This window comes from Mixophyes fleayi, chromosome 4 (genome assembly GCF_038048845.1).
Source record: "Mixophyes fleayi isolate aMixFle1 chromosome 4, aMixFle1.hap1, whole genome shotgun sequence".
NCBI lineage: Eukaryota > Metazoa > Chordata > Amphibia > Anura > Limnodynastidae > Mixophyes > Mixophyes fleayi.
In genome coordinates this window covers 2,692,858-2,712,468 of record NC_134405.1, presented here as the reverse complement: position 1 = coordinate 2,712,468, position 19,611 = coordinate 2,692,858, and the positions used below count along the sequence as shown (strand labels likewise).

The window sequence follows — 19,611 nt, the reverse complement described above, 5'->3', positions numbered from 1 at the left end:
TTATGGAGAGCAGTTACCTTCTTACAGTGTGAGGTGTTTATCCACGTTGACTTCTCTCCCAGCATGAATGAAGTTGAAGACATCAGGAGAACTTGGTAAGAACCTTCCCACAGTCCCACCAATCAACCAGCCCCCAGTCACAAACTGGAGGATTCTCTAGGTCCCTCTGAGCCTGCTAGGTTTAATGCCACTATAGAGGGCACTGTCCTATGAGAAGAAATGGTATTTTATAAAGTGATCTGCACATGCGCACACCCAAAGCAAAGATGGCTGCCACCAGCAGCCGCGGCGTAGGAAGCCAAGAAGGAAAGAGCCTGGGAGCCCCAGGTAAGTGCACCGGTACCCGACCGGGCAGATGGTGGGTCCGGTGTGTGATATCTCCTTTTCTTATGAACAGCTTTAGCATCACAAGGTCACCTGTAGTAGAAAGCAGCACATCATGGATCTGCCTTATTTGTCTGCTCATTTTAGCCAAGTACATAATAGTGAAGTCATTTTCTGTAGGTAAGGCTGGCAAGGGGCCCATTGCAACATTAGGGAGTTTACCAAAAAGAGTATCATAAGGTGAAATATGCCGGGGTTCTCTGGGCGTGATCCTAAAGCTGTGTAACACATGGAGCAATGTCTCAGACCATACTTACCAAATTATCCCTGAGATTAAGGGCCCACCTGTAAATAAATTTTGGTCTTTCTGAGATCACATTTGAAAGCGTGGGGTCCTTTTTTAAGATATCCCAATATTTACTTATAATGTTTTCTATTTCTCCATGTTGCGAATTATATTGTGTAATAAACTTTACATCCTCATTCTCAGATATATTTTTATTTTTCCTCGAATTAGATCTCAAAACTTCCTCTCAATCTATATTATTCACAAAATGTATAACCTAATGAAGTTTGTTGGGTTTATATCCCTTACTGATAAATTGATATTTCATATTATACATTTGATCCTGTAATAGAACAATTTCTCTTCAAACGTAAAAACTGACCCTTAGGAACATTATCTAGCCATTAAGAAAGATGTTCACTAGAGGCTAGGATATAGAAATTGGAGTCACTAGGCTTCCTATAATTTTTGTTACAAATTTTAATTTCGGATAGATATATATATATATATATATATATATATATATGTTCAAATCAAGAAAATTGACTGTACCGTCACTAATCTCATAGGTAAAGACAACATTATTATCATTCTTATTTAAATATTCACAAGAGATCTCCAAATCTGAACATGCTCCCTTCAACACAAAAAGCACGTCATCTATGTATCTCATCCATGTCGCCAGGTTCGCCCCAAATCTTTAGTTCTCCCATATGTATTTATCTTCCCAATGGACAGATTTGCATAACTTGGGGCGAACCTGGTGCCCATAGTCGTACCCACACTCTGCAGGAAGTACCGCCCTTCAAAATAAAAACAATTATTAGAAAGAATAAATTCGATGCTGTCGAAAATAAACTTTTTCATTGGAGCCCTCTATATTTTCTTTATCTAGGAAATACCTAGTAGCATTCAACCCATCCTTATGGGAAATACATGTATAAAGAGATCTAACATCAGCAGTAACCAAATAACAACCTTCCTCCCATGTAATATCTTTAAATTTTCTCAGGACATCACCAGTGTCCTTTGAATAAGAATGATTCCTAACTACTATAGGTTGTAACTGGTGATCTACCCATTGGGACAGGTTTGATGTTAGAGATTTAGTCCCTGCCACAATGGGACGTTCTGGAGGATTAATTAAATACTTGTGGATTTTAGGTAGTACATAGAATACAGGAGTAGTGGGGTACGTTATCAAAATAAAATCTATTACATGTTTATTAATTAATCCATTATCTTTATATTTGTTCAATAAATCCGACAGTTTAGATATCATACCTTCAAGAGGATTATTCTTCAATATGGTATATGTATCTTTATCCTCCAACTGTCTAAGAACTTCAGCTATATAATTTTCTCTATTTTCTCTATCCATCAAAACTATACCCCCCCCCCCCCCCCCTTGTCAGCAGGTTTGATCACCAGTGACAAATTGATTTTCAAACTAGCAAGGGCATCCCTTTCTTTTTGGAAAGGTTATGCCTATGTTTAATGGGTATGGATTTCTTTTTAAATTCTTTAGTTTTGGGGAAACCAATATCATCCTCTTTATTACTGCTGCCTTTAATATTTCTTTCATAAAATAATTTTTTCAAAAATAATTTTCTCAGAAACTGAAGGTCAACATATATTCCAAAATGGTCAACAGAATGGCAAACATTCATTCTTACTGAAGATGAGAACCTAGTACTCTCTGAAGGTCTCAAGTTTGCCCCAAACCATTCTATTGACCATTTTGGAATATATGTTGAACTTCAAAAGTTTCAGAACATACACACACAGGTGTTCCACATGGGTGTAATTAATTTGCTGTTTGCTGTAATTGGTTTGTAATGGGGCCACCAATGCCAGTTAGTGGCCGGCTAGTATGGAGGGAACTACTGTTCAGCCAGACGTAGGTTTGTGGGAGAATTGGGATGTTTTACTGGAAATGTCTGCTGTAACCACCACTGAAACTTTTTAAGCCATCCTGACAACTGCTAATAAACACTGAAATGGTTCAATCAAGCTGTGTGAGAGTCCAGTGAATGCCGTGCTTTATCACATGTGGTGTCAGAAATGGGATCTGTAGGACAGCTAAAACAAAACTGTCCACCCGGCATCCAGACACAAAGGTGGTGAGTGGAGTGTGTTACTAGGAACTGATTAGCAGTTTTTTTGGGTTACAAAAGAAAGCAAAAATTTTAAAAACTGCTGGTAATTGTAGTGCCACACCTTGTGGGTCACTGAGTCATGAATTTGGTATAGTCCAGAAAGTTTTGTTATTTGCCTGTGAATGCTGAGAGAAGCTAGGTTCCACTTCCCTGCACAAACGTCTGTAGGAAATAGAAGACATATTAAGAACCCCGGTGAATGTGGCAGCAGTACAGGAGGAGAATACCCGTCTAATCCTCAAGGAGATTGCTCAGGGGAGACGGGACAGGGAGGGTCCAGTTACCCCCATTCTGCAGAAATAAGCTTCTGATGATGATTTAGATGCATATCTGAAACAATTTGAACATGCCGCCACCTGGGACTAGCTCCCTATCTTTCAGGAGAAGCACAATGGACCTATATAGACCTGGATAAGGACCAGGCTGGCGACTATCAGCGGCTGAAAATCGCCATCTTGGCAAGGGTTGAAGTCATCAGAGTGGGGGTGGCCCGAATAATATCATAACTGGACACTCTCCAAAGATCTACCAGTTTGGGCTCAGCTTGCTGAACTTGGTAGAACACTAACGAAGTGGTTGCAGCCAGAAAAGAACACGCGGGCAGTATGATCAAAATTCTGGCCATTGACCATTGTATCCGGGGTATGGACCGAGGGCTTCAAGGGTGGGCACTGCAGGCGTACTCTCAGCCGTAGGAGGAATTGGCTGCTGTAGTGGAGAGATACAGCGCCTTGCAGCATATGCCCAAACCTCCGTCGCCTGATCCAAAGTTTGTGCCTCGATCAAAATCTGGCATATGGAACAGTGGACCGGACATTAATGAGGAGCAATTGCCTGATAAGAAGGCAGCCAAACCTGCAGTAAGTCCAATCTGCTTCGGGTGCAAAGAGACTGGACATTTGAGGGCATAATGCCCAATGTTAGTAGAACTTATGGATTGTTCACTAGCGCACACAACTAACCCGCTGTTATCGGGAAGTCCTGCTTGTTGCGCATGACTGTGTTTTTTGAATCACCATCTGGTGCTGGCTCTGGTAGATTCGGGTAGTAAATTGTCTGTGATTTCCACCTCCATATTACCAGATGCATTGACTCATAAACTGCCCAAAGGGACGGTACTCTGTGTCCATGGGACAGAATATGACAGGACTCTTGCCTTTTACTGTAAATGGACAGACAGTCATGGTAGTAGTGGCAGTTGCCCAAAAACTGTCATACCCTCTAATACTGTGCAGAGAATTTGTGCTGTTCAAGCAGAATCTCCAGGAGCAAATCCAGTCGGACACCTCGGCAATTGAAGCACCGGTCAAAGGTCCAGCTTTGACGGACGAGCTTAAGGGAATAGGAGAGAGAAAGTGCCATGATCTGCCATGAAACCTAAACTGGAATGTTCAAGAATATACACCTCTACCAGCTAAGAGATTAGAGAACAGACAAGTGCCAACGCCAATGCCATCAATTGTTGGCGAGACCTCGGGTGAAGCCGCCATGCCTCCCAACGAAGACTCAGAGTGGTCAGGGTTGTGTAACTTATTTTCACTAAGAGACATTTGGCCAGACCAACTTGGAGATGTTGCCTTAGCTAATGTCTATAAAAATGTAGTTGAGATAAATGGGGTAGACAAGCCTGCAGAAGATATTACACCTCCAGAGTTGTGGTGAGAGTAAGGCCATTCCTGAAGTTCGACGAGTAGCTGCGAAACAACAGATTAAAAAAATGTTGGACCTCAATGTCATTGAGCATTCCAATAGCAACTGGAATAGCCCTAGGGGGTTAAATGTATGAAGCTCCGGGCTTTTCAACACCCGCAAGTTCGGCGTCTTCAGCGCTTAAATTTAAAGCGGAGCTGCCTTGTAAAGGGAAGTTTCCCTTTACAAGGCAGAGCCACTTTAAATTTAAGCGCTGAAGACGCCGAACTCGCGGGTGTTGAAGAACCCGGAGCTTAATACATTTACCCCCTGGTGTTTGTTTTTGCAATGATTTTAGAAAATGAAACAACGTTTCCCATTTCGACACATTTCCGATGCCCAGAATTGATGAGCTAGTGGAAATCTTGGCCAATAGTCGGTACTTTACCACGTTAGATCTGACCATATGCTACTGGCAGATTTCCCTAACACCATCCACCAAGGCTAAGTCAGCCTTTTTAATCCCAGATGGGATATTCCAGTATAAGGTACTGGCTTTCGGGCTACATGGGGCTCCCGCCACCTTCCAAAGGGCCATAAAAGCTGTCAAAGATTGACCCAAACCTGAGCGGAACACCCAGCTGAGAACTTTCCTTGGTCTAGTTCGGTACTATTGCCGGTTTATGGCTAATTTTGCCACTAGGGTTGCTCCTCTTACCGAGCTCCTAAAAAGACTTGTCCAGACAAGTTAGTCTGGTCGGAAGCAACAGAGGCTGCCTGGCGTGACCTTTGAGTGGCTCTGTGTTTAGAGCCAATACTCCAAGCACCGGACTTCAGCAGGAGATTGTATCTCCAAACGGATGCCTCTGGAAGAAGTTTGGGGCTGTGCTCTCACAGAGGTTTGATGGGACAGAGAAATCCATCCTCTATCTGAGTCGCAAACTTCTGCCTAGGCACTCCAGGAACAGGAGTGCCTAGCCATCAAATAGGCCACCGAGGCTCTGAGGTATACATTGTCTATGCCCGCATACTTACATTTCCACCTTAACAGCAAGGAAAAGAGCATCGCGGTCGGCAATGACATCATCAAGACTGTTCGGATTCTTCATAGGTATTCCTTGCAGTCGCCGGTCACAGAAGTCATCCTGGAGCCAGGTCGGGAAGGAGCTGTTCGGGATCACCACATTGGGGTAAGTATTGTCGGAATAATAGCAACCATTATTCCGTACCCCACCCGATAAAACAACATTTAAGAAATTTACAAGTAGCACACGAATAAATGAATGAGACTTTAGTGAGAATCCTTATTTACTTGTACATTTATTTTTTGATCTTTACACTTGAATACAGGAAAAAAGAGATGACATACTCACCAACTTTTCATAATTGTCCTCTGGGAAGTCCCGAAGAGGGGATGGGGTATGAAGATGGAAGGGGGCAGAGTTTGTTTGAATAGCGCCCCTGCAATGCACATTTTGCTGCGGGGGGGGGCGGGGACAACATTTTGTGATTCACCACAAATAACGTCATGGAGACTCCCATACTGCCCACTGCACTAGGAAGTGGGCAGGATGCGGGAGTCCGGGAGACCTATCTGTAAAACAGGAGACTCCCAGAGACTCCAGGAAAGTGAGCAAATATGATATAGTACATGTAAACAGAGCTTAGTATTGATTCTCTTTGAAGACAGTACTATATTCCATCTGCTTACGTTGTTAGACGACAGAGCACAGAGCACATGGAAGACAACATCATAGATATAAATCTGCACTCCCACAAAGGCAGCGATGTTGGAGGAACTATCAGCAGAAGTGTTGGACAGAATATCGTGAGTGCGTAAACACTTACACATTTCCCAGACAATGTTCCATCTTTGATCCTGATTTTTAGGAAGTTAGAAAGACAAATGAACAGACTGTTAGGACTCTGATCCTAATTTGTATCTAGCCTGCTGTTCCTATATGCTACCAGAGGTGCTGCTATTTTGTCGCTGGACATTTCCACCTTGCCTGCATTTAACCTCCTTTCCTGATCATCTCCTGTGCTTGTACCAATGCCATATATACCTGCCCCAAACATTGCTACTTGCAGTCCATCAATTGTTTGCTGCTTCTGGTCCCTGACAGTACTCCTATGTTATTGCGCCTGTTGTTCTCCTGATCATCTGACTTCTGCCTGTTCCATCATTTTGCACCTTTGTCTGTGACCTAAGACCTCCACTGACCTTTTTCCTGCTAATTCCCTGTTATCATTATGGATCTCTCAACTTCTGACCCTTGGATTGTCTGACCCTCCATTGCCTGATTTTCCTGTGAAACATCTGGAGCCTCCTGTCTCCTGGCTAAACCTGGTAAGTTGCATCTGCACTTCCCCATTTGTGCCTGACATCCAGTGCCTCTTGCTTCCTGACTAACCTAGTATTCAGTCTTTTTGTACCTGTCCATCTACTATACCTGGACAACAGTATCTCCTGCTCCAGTGGTTAAACAAGGTAATCCAGTCTCCTTGTACCTGTATTCCCTCTTTTATACCCGGATACCAGCATTACCAAGTTTTTAGTTCCTGTTTCATTTAGTGCCTTTGTATCGTGACCTGATTATGCCAAACACGGTCTGGTTGGTAACTACCTGCTACCGTGAGCTGCCCTCTCCATCAGACTAATATGAGACTATTCTGTATTAACCCCTGCCTGTCCGACTCTGAGTTCTGTAATACATCTTACCAACATTACCTGTTGGGCCTATGGACTTGTGATAGCTGTATTAATATTGACTGCATATTGTTATTACCTGAGTGACCTGTGCTCAATATACAGACACTCCGTTTTTGCAGTAACTACTAATACTTTTTGTTGTATTCATACTGGGAGCCTTAGCACAGATGCGATGTGTTTTGGAATGATAAAACATGATGCTGGGAGTATACACACTCCAGCTGAACAAATAGATGTGAGTCTGTGTATCCAGCTTTACTCTGTACAAAGTAGCTGGAGTATTACATACAAAACAAAGCAATGACCAAGGTTCTGCTATTATCTACAGTGTAGGTACTTGTTCCCGTTATCTCTGGAATATATCCACAAATGTCCAGCACTCCCTCGCTGCCCAACCCTATCCCACACTGACTCCCACAGTATCTTGTGGCACTTACATAACAAGCCATATACCAGCTGCCAGAAAGGGACGGTCTCCACTCTGACCCGGAATCTTTTCCACATCCCTCTTGCTCAATATATTAATCTGTTCAAATTTTCTTACTAAACGTCTCATCTCTGTCTAGTTATTTCCTCCCTGGCAGTCTACACTCTCACCCTCCTGCTGTATCCTGAGCTGTCTCTTTCCTGAGCTACCAGGATCAGAAACAAAGGTCAGTGTCTGCTCGCAGATTTTATCCCCTCCGACATTGTCACCAACCTGCTGAGCCCCCAACAGTCATCCAGGGATCTGTGTTATGCTGATGTCACAAGGAAACATAACTATATCCTGTGACGGAGTCTGTACCCTGCATAGATCTCCGAGAGCTATATCCCCAACACACACTGCTGACAATGAGTGTAACAAGTTGTATACGTTGTATGTGCTACAGTATTACTCATATCTGATAAATCCTTCTATTGTTCTGTATATCTTTATAAATATACTCCTAGTACTCTCTGTCCCTCCATAGTAATCCTGCACTATATCCTGTATTGTTCTGTATATCATTATAAATATACTCCTAGTACTCTCTGTCCCTCCATAGTATTCCTGTACTATATCCATGTATTGTTCTGTATATCTTTATATAGACTCCCAGTACTCTCTGTCCCTCTGTAGTAATCCTGCACTATATCCCTGTATTATTCTGTATATCTTTATATATACTCCCAGTACTCTCTGTCCTTCCATAGTAATCCTGTACTATATCCATGTATTGTTCTGTATATCTTTATATAGACTCCCAGTACTCTCTGTCCCTCCATAGTAATCCTGTACTATATCCTGTATTGTTCTGTATATCTTTATATAGACTCCCAGTACTCTCTGTCCCTCCATAGTAATCCTGTACTATATCCTGTATTGTTCTGTATATCTTTATATAGACTCCCAGTACTCTCTGTCCCTCCATAGTAATCCTGCACTATATCCTGTATTGTTCTGTATGTCTTTATATATACTCCCAGTACCCTCTGTCCCTCCATAGTAATCCTGCACTATATCCTGTATTGTTCTGTATATCTTTATATATACTCCCAGTACTCTCTGTCCCTCCATAGTTATCCTGCACTATATCCTGTATTGTTCTGTATATCTTTATATATACTCCCAGTACCCTCTGTCCCTGCATAATAATCATGCACTATATCATTTATTATTCTGTATCTTTATACATACTCCCAGTACCCTCTGTCCCTGCATAGTAATCCTGCACTATATCCTGTATTGTTCTGTATATCTTTATATATACTCCTAGTACTCTCTGTCCCTGCATAATAATCCTGCACTATATCATGTATTATTCTGTATATCTTTATACATACTCCCAGTACCCTCTGTCCCTGCATAGTAATCCTGCACTATAATATGTATTATTCTGTATATCTTTATACATACTCCCAGTACCCTCTGTCCCTGCATAATAATCCTGCACTATATCATGTATTATTCTGTATATCTTTATACATACTCCCAGTACCCTCTGTCCCTGCATAGTAATCCTGCACTATATCATGTATTATTCTGTATATCTTTATATATACTCCCAGTACTCTCTGTCCCTCCATAGTAATCCTGCACTATATCCTGTATTGTTCTGTATATCTTTATATATATACTCCCAGTACCGTGTCCCTCCATAGTAATCCTGTACTATATCCCGTATTGTTCTGTATATCTTTATATATACTCCCAGTACTCTTAGATTCTCAATAGTAATCCTGCACTATATCCTGTATTGTTCTGTATATCTTTATATATACTCCCAGTACTCTCTGTCCCTCCATAGTAATCCTGTACTATATCCATGTATTGTTCTGTATATCTTTATATATACTCCCAGTACCCTCTGTCCCTGCATAGTAATCCTGCACTATATCATGTATTATTCTGTATATCTTTATATATACTCCCAGTACCCTGTGTCCCTCCATTGTAATCCTGTTCTATATCCCTGTGTTGTTCTGTATATCTTTATATATACTCCCAGTACTCTTAGATTCTCAATAGTAATCCTGCACTATATCCTGTATTGTTCTGTATATCTTTATATATACTCCTAGTACTCTCTGTCCCTCCATAGTAATCCTGCACTATATCCCTGTATTGTTCTGTATATCTTTATATATACTCCCAGTACTCTCTGTCCCTCCATAGTAATCCTGCACTATATCCCTGTATTGTTCTGTATATCTTTATATATACTCCCAGTACTCTCTGCCCCTCCATAGTAATCCTGCACTATATCCTGTATTGTTCTGTATATCTTTATATATACTCCCAGTACCCTCTGTCCCTGCATAGTAATCCTGCACTATATCATGTATTGTTCTGTATATCTTTATATATACTCCTAGTACTCTCTGTCCCTCCATAGTAATCCTGCACTTTATCCTGTATTGTTCTGTATATCTTTATATATACTCCCAGTACTCTCTGTCCCTCCATAGTAATCCTGCACTATATCCCTGTATTGTTCTGTATATCTTTATATATACTCCCAGTACTCTCTGTCCCTCCATAGTAATCCTGCACTATATCCTGTATTGTTCTGTATATCTTTATATATATACTCCCAGTACCCTCTGTCCCTCCATAGTAATCCTGCACTTTATCCTGTATTGTTCTGTATATCTTTATATATACTCCCAGTACTCTCTGTCCCTCCATAGTAATCCTGCACTATATCATGTATTGTTCTGTATATCTTTATATATACTCCCAGTACTCTCTGTCCCTCCATAGTAATCCTGCACTATATCCTGTATTGTTCTGTATATCTTTATATATACTCCCAGTACTCTCTGTCCCTCCATAGTAATCCTGCACTATATCATGTATTGTTCTGTATATCTTTATATATACTCCCAGTACTCTCTGTCCCTCCATAGTAATCCTGCACTATATCCTGTATTGTTCTGTATATCTTTATATATACTCCCAGTACTCTCTGTCCCTCCATAGTAATCCTGCACTATATCATGTATTGTTCTGTATATCTTTATATATACTCCCAGTACTCTCTGTCCCTCCATAGTAATCCTGCACTATACCCTGTAGTGTTCTGTATATCTTTATATATACTCCCAGTACTCTCTGTCCCTCCATAGTAATCCTGCACTATATCCTGTATTGTTCTGTATATCTTTATATATACTCCCAGTACCCTCTGTCCCTGCATAGTAATCCTGCACTATATCATGTATTGTTCTGTATATCTTTATATATACTCCTAGTACTCTCTGTCCCTCCATAGTAATCCTGCACTTTATCCTGTATTGTTCTGTATATCTTTATATATACTCCCAGTACTCTCTGTCCCTCCATAGTAATCCTGCACTATATCCTGTATTGTTCTGTATATCTTTATATATACTCCCAGTACTCTCTGTCCCTCCATAGTAATCCTGCAATATATCCTGTATTGTTCTGTATATCTTTATATATACTCCCAGTACTCTCTGTCCCTCCATAGTAATCCTGCACTATATCATGTATTGTTCTGTATATCTTTATATATACTCCCAGTACTCTCTGTCCCTCCAAAGTAATCCTGCACTATATCCTGTATTGTTCTGTATATCTTTATATATACTCCCAGTACTCTCTGTCCCTCCATAGTAATCCTGCACTATATCCTGTATTGTTCTGTATATCTTTATATATACTCCCAGTACTCTCTGTCCCTCCATAGTAATCCTGCACTATATCCCTGTATTGTTCTGTATATCTTTATATATACTCCCAGTACTCTCTGTCCCTCCATAGTAATCCTGCACTATATCATGTATTGTTCTGTATATCTTTATATATACTCCCAGTACTCTCTGTCCCTCCATAGTAATCCTGCACTATATCCTGTAGTGTTCTGTATATCTTTATATATACTCCCAGTACTCTCTGTCCCTCCATAGTAATCCTGCACTATATCCTGTATTGTTCTGTATATCTTTATATATACTCCTAGTACTCTCTGTCCCTGCATAATAATCCTGCACTATATCATGTATTATTCTGTATATCTTTATACATACTCCCAGTACCCTCTGTCCCTGCATAGTAATCCTGCACTATAATATGTATTATTCTGTATATCTTTATACATACTCCCAGTACCCTCTGTCCCTGCATAATAATCCTGCACTATATCATGTATTATTCTGTATATCTTTATACATACTCCCAGTACCCTCTGTCCCTGCATAGTAATCCTGCACTATATCATGTATTATTCTGTATATCTTTATATATACTCCCAGTACTCTCTGTCCCTCCATAGTAATCCTGCACTATATCCTGTATTGTTCTGTATATCTTTATATATATACTCCCAGTACCGTGTCCCTCCATAGTAATCCTGTACTATATCCCGTATTGTTCTGTATATCTTTATATATACTCCCAGTACTCTTAGATTCTCAATAGTAATCCTGCACTATATCCTGTATTGTTCTGTATATCTTTATATATACTCCCAGTACTCTCTGTCCCTCCATAGTAATCCTGTACTATATCCATGTATTGTTCTGTATATCTTTATATATACTCCCAGTACCCTCTGTCCCTGCATAGTAATCCTGCACTATATCATGTATTATTCTGTATATCTTTATATATACTCCCAGTACCCTGTGTCCCTCCATTGTAATCCTGTTCTATATCCCTGTGTTGTTCTGTATATCTTTATATATACTCCTAGTACTCTCTGTCCCTCCATAGTAATCCTGCACTATATCCCTGTATTGTTCTGTATATCTTTATATATACTCCCAGTACTCTCTGTCCCTCCATAGTAATCCTGCACTATATCCCTGTATTGTTCTGTATATCTTTATATATACTCCCAGTACTCTCTGCCCCTCCATAGTAATCCTGCACTATATCCTGTATTGTTCTGTATATCTTTATATATACTCCCAGTACCCTCTGTCCCTGCATAGTAATCCTGCACTATATCATGTATTGTTCTGTATATCTTTATATATACTCCTAGTACTCTCTGTCCCTCCATAGTAATCCTGCACTTTATCCTGTATTGTTCTGTATATCTTTATATATACTCCCAGTACTCTCTGTCCCTCCATAGTAATCCTGCACTATATCCCTGTATTGTTCTGTATATCTTTATATATACTCCCAGTACTCTCTGTCCCTCCATAGTAATCCTGCACTATATCCTGTATTGTTCTGTATATCTTTATATATATACTCCCAGTACCCTCTGTCCCTCCATAGTAATCCTGCACTTTATCCTGTATTGTTCTGTATATCTTTATATATACTCCCAGTACTCTCTGTCCCTCCATAGTAATCCTGCACTATATCATGTATTGTTCTGTATATCTTTATATATACTCCCAGTACTCTCTGTCCCTCCATAGTAATCCTGCACTATATCCTGTATTGTTCTGTATATCTTTATATATACTCCCAGTACTCTCTGTCCCTCCATAGTAATCCTGCACTATATCATGTATTGTTCTGTATATCTTTATATATACTCCCAGTACTCTCTGTCCCTCCATAGTAATCCTGCACTATATCCTGTATTGTTCTGTATATCTTTATATATACTCCCAGTACTCTCTGTCCCTCCATAGTAATCCTGCACTATATCATGTATTGTTCTGTATATCTTTATATATACTCCCAGTACTCTCTGTCCCTCCATAGTAATCCTGCACTATATCCTGTAGTGTTCTGTATATCTTTATATATACTCCCAGTACTCTCTGTCCCTCCATAGTAATCCTGCACTATATCCTGTATTGTTCTGTATATCTTTATATATACTCCCAGTACCCTCTGTCCCTGCATAGTAATCCTGCACTATATCATGTATTGTTCTGTATATCTTTATATATACTCCTAGTACTCTCTGTCCCTCCATAGTAATCCTGCACTTTATCCTGTATTGTTCTGTATATCTTTATATATACTCCCAGTACTCTCTGTCCCTCCATAGTAATCCTGCACTATATCCTGTATTGTTCTGTATATCTTTATATATACTCCCAGTACTCTCTGTCCCTCCATAGTAATCCTGCAATATATCCTGTATTGTTCTGTATATCTTTATATATACTCCCAGTACTCTCTGTCCCTCCATAGTAATCCTGCACTATATCATGTATTGTTCTGTATATCTTTATATATACTCCCAGTACTCTCTGTCCCTCCAAAGTAATCCTGCACTATATCCTGTATTGTTCTGTATATCTTTATATATACTCCCAGTACTCTCTGTCCCTCCATAGTAATCCTGCACTATATCCTGTATTGTTCTGTATATCTTTATATATACTCCCAGTACTCTCTGTCCCTCCATAGTAATCCTGCACTATATCCCTGTATTGTTCTGTATATCTTTATATATACTCCCAGTACTCTCTGTCCCTCCATAGTAATCCTGCACTATATCATGTATTGTTCTGTATATCTTTATATATACTCCCAGTACTCTCTGTCCCTCCATAGTAATCCTGCACTATATCCTGTAGTGTTCTGTATATCTTTATATATACTCCCAGTACTCTCTGTCCCTCCATAGTAATCCTGCACTATATCCTGTATTGTTCTGTATATCTTTATATATACTCCCAGTACCCTCTGTCCCTGCATAGTAATCCTGCACTATATCATGTATTGTTCTGTATATCTTTATATATACTCCTAGTACTCTCTGTCCCTCCAGAGTAATCCTGCACTTTATCCTGTATTGTTCTGTATATCTTTATATATACTCCCAGTACTCTCTGTCCCTCCATAGTAATCCTGCACTATATCCTGTATTGTTCTGTATATCTTTATATATACTCCCAGTACTCTCTGTCCCTCCATAGTAATCCTGCACTATATCCTGTATTGTTCTGTATATCTTTATATATACTCCCAGTACTCTCTGTCCCTCCATAGTAATCCTGCACTATATCATGTATTGTTCTGTATATCTTTATATATACTCCCAGTACTCTCTGTCCCTCCATAGTAATCCTGCACTATATCCTGTATTGTTCTGTATATCTTTATATATACTCCCAGTACTCTCTGTCCCTCCATAGTAATCCTGCACTATATCATGTATTGTTCTGTATATCTTTATATATACTCCCAGTACTCTCTGTCCCTCCATAGTAATCCTGCACTATATCCTGTATTGTTCTATATATCTTTATATATACTCCCAGTACTCTCTGTCCCTGCATAGTAATCCTGCACTATATCATGTATTGTTCTGTATATCTTTATATACACTCCCAGTACTCTCTGTCCCTCCATAGTAATCCTGTACTATATCCTGTATTGTTCTGTATATCTTTATATATACTCCTAGTACTCTCTGTCCCTCCATAGTAATCCTGTACTATATCCTGTATTGTTCTGTATATCTTTATATATACTCCCAGTACACTCTGTCCCTCTATAGTAATCCTGTACTATATCCTGTATTGTTCTGTATATCTTTATATATACTCCCAGTACTCTCTGTCCCTCCATAGTAATCCTGTACTATATCCTGTATTGTTCTGTATATCTTTATATATACTCCCAGTACACTCTGTCCCTCTATAGTAATCCTGTACTATATCCTGTATTGTTCTGTATATCTTTATATATACTCCTAGTACTCTCTGTCCCTCCATAGTAATCCTGCACTATATCCTGTATTGTTCTGTATATCTTTATATATATATATACTCCCAGTACTCTCTGTCCCTCCATAGTAATCCTGCACTATATCCTGTATTGTTCTGTATATCTTTATATATACTCCCAGTACTCTCTGTCCCTCCATAGTAATCCTGAACTATATCCTGTATTGATCTGTATATCTTTATATATACTCCTAGTACTCTCTGTCCCTCCATAGTAATCCTGTACTATATCCTGTATTGTTCTGTATATCTTTATATATACTCCCAGTTCTCTCTGTCCCTCCATAGTAATCCTGCACTATATCCTGTATTGTTCTGTATATCTTTATATATACTCCCAGTACTCTCTGTCCCTCCATAGTAATCCTGCAGTATATCCTGTATTGTTCTGTATATCTTTATATATATACTCCCAGTACTCTCTGTCCCTCCATAGTAATCCTGCAGTATATCCTGTATTGTTCTGTATATCTTTATATATATACTCCCAGTACTCTCTGTCCCTCCATAGTAATCCTGTACTATATCCTGTATTGTTCTGTATATCTTTATATATATACTCCTAGTACTCTCTGTCCCTCCATAGTAATCCTGCACTATATCCTGTATTGTTCTGTATATCTTTATATATACTCCCAGTACCCTCTGTCCCTCCATAGTAATCCTGCACTATATCCTGTATTGTTCTGTATATCTTTATATATACTCCCAGTACTCTCTGTCCCTCCATAGTAATCTTGTACTATATCCAGGTATTGTTCTGTGTATCTTTATATATACTCCTAGTACTCTCTGTCCCTCCATAGTAATTTTGTACTATATCCTGTATTGTTCTGTATATCTTTACATATACTCCCAGTACTCTCTGTCCCTCCATAGTAATCCTGCACTATATCCTGTATTGTTCTGTGTATCTTTATATATACTCCTAGTACTCTCTGTCCCTCCATAGTAATCCTGTACTATATCCTGTATTGTTCTGTATATCTTTATATATACTCCCAGTACTCTCTGTCCCTCCATAGTAATCCTGCACTATATCCTGTATTGTTCTGTGTATCTTTATATATACTCCTAGTACTCTCTGTCCCTCCATAGTAATTTTGTACTATATCCTGTATTGTTCTGTATATCTTTATATATACTCCCAGTACTCTCTGTCTCTCCATAGTAATCCTGTACTATATCCTGTATTGTTCTGTATATCTTATATATACTCCCAGTACTCTCTGTCCCTCCATAGTAATCCTGTACTATATCCTGTATTGTTCTGTATATCTTTATATATACTCCCAGTACTCTCTGTCTCTCCATAGTAATCCTGTACTATATCCTGTATTGTTCTGTATATCTTTATATATACTCCCAGTACTCTCTGTCCCTCCATAGTAATCCTGCACTATATCCAGTATTGTTCTGTATATCTTTATATATACTCCTAGTACTCTCTGTCCCTCCATAGTAATCCTGCACTATATCCATGTATTGTTCTGTATATCTTTATATATACTCCCAGTACTCTCTGTCCCTGCATAGTAATCCTGCACTATATCCTGTATTGTTCTGTATATCTTTATATATACTCCTAGTACTCTCTGTCCCTCCATAGTAATTTTGTACTATATCCTGTATTGTTCTGTATATCTTTATATATACTCCCAGTACCCTCTGTCCCTCCATAGTAATCCTGTACTATATCCCGTATTGTTCTGTATATCTTTATATATACTCCCAGTACTCTCTGTCCCTCCATAGTAATCCTGCACTATATCCAGTATTATTCTGTATATCTTTATATATACTCCTAGTACTCTCTGTCCCTCCATAGTAATCCTGCACTATATCCTGTATTGTTCTGTATATATTTATATATACTCCCTGTACTCTAAGCTTCTCCATAGTAATCCTGTACTATATCCTGTATTGTTCTGTATATATTTATATATACTCCCTGTACTCTAAGCTTCTCCATAGTAATCCTGTACTATATCCTGAATTGTTCTGTATATCTTTATATATACTCCCAGTACTCTCTGTCCCTCCATAGTAATCCTGCACTATATCCCGTATTGTTCTGTATATCTTTATATATACTCCCAGTACCCTCTGTCCCTCCATAGTAATCCTGTACTATATCCTGTATTGTTCTGTATATCTTTATATATACTTCCAGTACTCTCTGTCCCTCCATAGTAATCCTGCACTATATCCTGTATTGTTCTGTATATCTTTATATATACTCACAGTACTCTCTGTCCCTCCATAGTAATCCTGGACTATGTCCTGTATTGTTCTGTATATCTTTATATATACTCCTAGTACTCTCTGTCCCTCCATAGTAATCCTGCACTATATCCTGTATTGTTCTGTATATCTTTATATTTACTCCCAGTACTCTCTGTCCCTGCATAGTAATCCTGCACTATATCCTGTATTGTTCTGTATATCTTTATATATACTCCCAGTACCCTCTGTCCCTGCATAGTAATCCTGTACTATATCCCTGTATTGTTCTGTATATCTTTATATATACTCCCAGTACCCTCTGTCCCTCCATAGCAATCCTGCACTATATCCTTTATTGTTCTGTATATATTTATATATACTCCCTGTACTCTAAGCTTCTCCATAGTAATCCTGTACTATATCCTGTATTGTTCTGTATATATTTATATATACTCCCAGTACCCTCTGTCCCTCCATAGCAATCCTGCACTATATCCTTTATTGTTCTGTATATATTTATATATACTCCCTGTACTCTAAGCTTCTCCATAGTAATCCTGTACTATATCCTGAATTGTTCTGTGTATCTTTATATATACTCCCAGTACCCTCTGTCCCTCCATAGTAATCCTGCACTATATCCCGTATTGTTCTGTATATCTTTATATATATACTCCCAGTACCCTCTGTCCCTCCATAGTAATCCTGTACTATATCCTGTATTGTTCTGTATATCTTTATATATACTTCCAGTACTCTCTGTCCCTCCATAGTAATCCTGCACTATATCCTGTATTGTTCTGTATATCTTTATATATACTCCCAGTACTCTCTGTCCCTCCATAGTAATCCTGCACTATATCCTGTATTGTTCTGTATATATTTATATATACTCCCTGTACTCTAAGCTTCTCCATAGTAATCCTGTACTATATCCTGAATTGTTCTGTGTATCTTTATATATACTCCCAGTACTCTCTGTCCCTCCATAGTAATCCTGCACTATATCCCGTATTGTTCTGTATATCTTTATATATACTCCCAGTACCCTCTGTCCCTCCATAGTAATCCTGTACTATATCCTGTATTGTTCTGTATATCTTTATATATACTCCCAGTACCCTCTGTCCCTCCATAGTAATCCTGCACTATATCCCGTATTGTTCTGTATATCTTTATATATACTCCCAGTACCCTCTGTCCCTCCATAGTAATCCTGTACTATATCCTGTATTGTTCTGTATATCTTTATATTAGGGATGTGCACCGGCGACTTTTGAGGTCTCGTGTTTTGTGTTTTGGATCCGGATTTTCGTTATTTTTGGGGTTCGGATTTGTCTCGCAAAACACTTGACGAAAGGTCTCGGTTCGGATTTAAGGTTTTGGATTCGGATTTTTTTTGAAAAAAACATAAAAAGTTTAAAAATCAAGTTTTTGGGCTTATTTTCACTCCTAGGCTATTATTAACCTCAATAACATTCAATAACAAGCATTTCCACTAATTTACAGTGTATTCTGAACACCTCACAATATAGTTATTAGTCCAAAACGTTGCAACAAGGTATCTTTCTGGACTGCGTAGAGGAGTGGGTCACCACAATATATATAATAAGAAAACCATCAACTTGTTTGATTCGCACCAATAAATGTACCTGGACTGCGTAGAGGAGTGGGTCACCACAATATATTAAAAACCCTGAACTTTTATGAATCGCACCAATAAATGTACCTGGACTGCGTAGAGGAGTGGGTCACCACAATATATATTAAAAACCCTGAACTTTTATGATTCGCACCAATAAATGTACCTGGACTGCGTAGAGGAGTGGGTCACCACAATATATATTAAAAACCCTGAACTTTTATGAATCGCACCAATAAATGTACCTGGACTGCGTAGAGGAGTGGGTCACCACAATATATATTAAAAACCCTGAACTTTTATGAATCGCACCAATAAATGTACCTGGACTGCGTAGAGGAGTGGGTCACCACAATATATATTAAAAACCCTGAACTTTTATGAATCGCACCAATAAATGTACCTGGACTGCGTAGAGGAGTGGGTCACCACAATATATATTAAAAACCCTGAACTTTTATGAATCGCACCAATAAATGTACCTGGACTGCGTAGA

At 39.0% G+C, this 19,611-nt stretch overlaps 1 protein-coding gene across 2 annotated transcripts in view; it reads left to right on the top strand.

The window, feature by feature from the left end:
• The first annotated feature begins 7,610 nt into the window (after positions 1-7,610).
• Positions 7,611-19,611, top strand: part of LOC142150936 (phospholipid scramblase 2-like) — a 93,646-nt gene continuing 81,645 nt past the window's right edge. Inside the window, exon 1 of one of the 2 annotated variants that reach the window (XM_075206136.1) lies at positions 7,611-7,764. The gene's annotated coding sequence lies outside the window, so the exon portion shown is untranslated. The remainder of the gene's footprint in view (positions 7,765-19,611) is intronic. The other variant, XM_075206138.1, reaches the window with a different exon arrangement.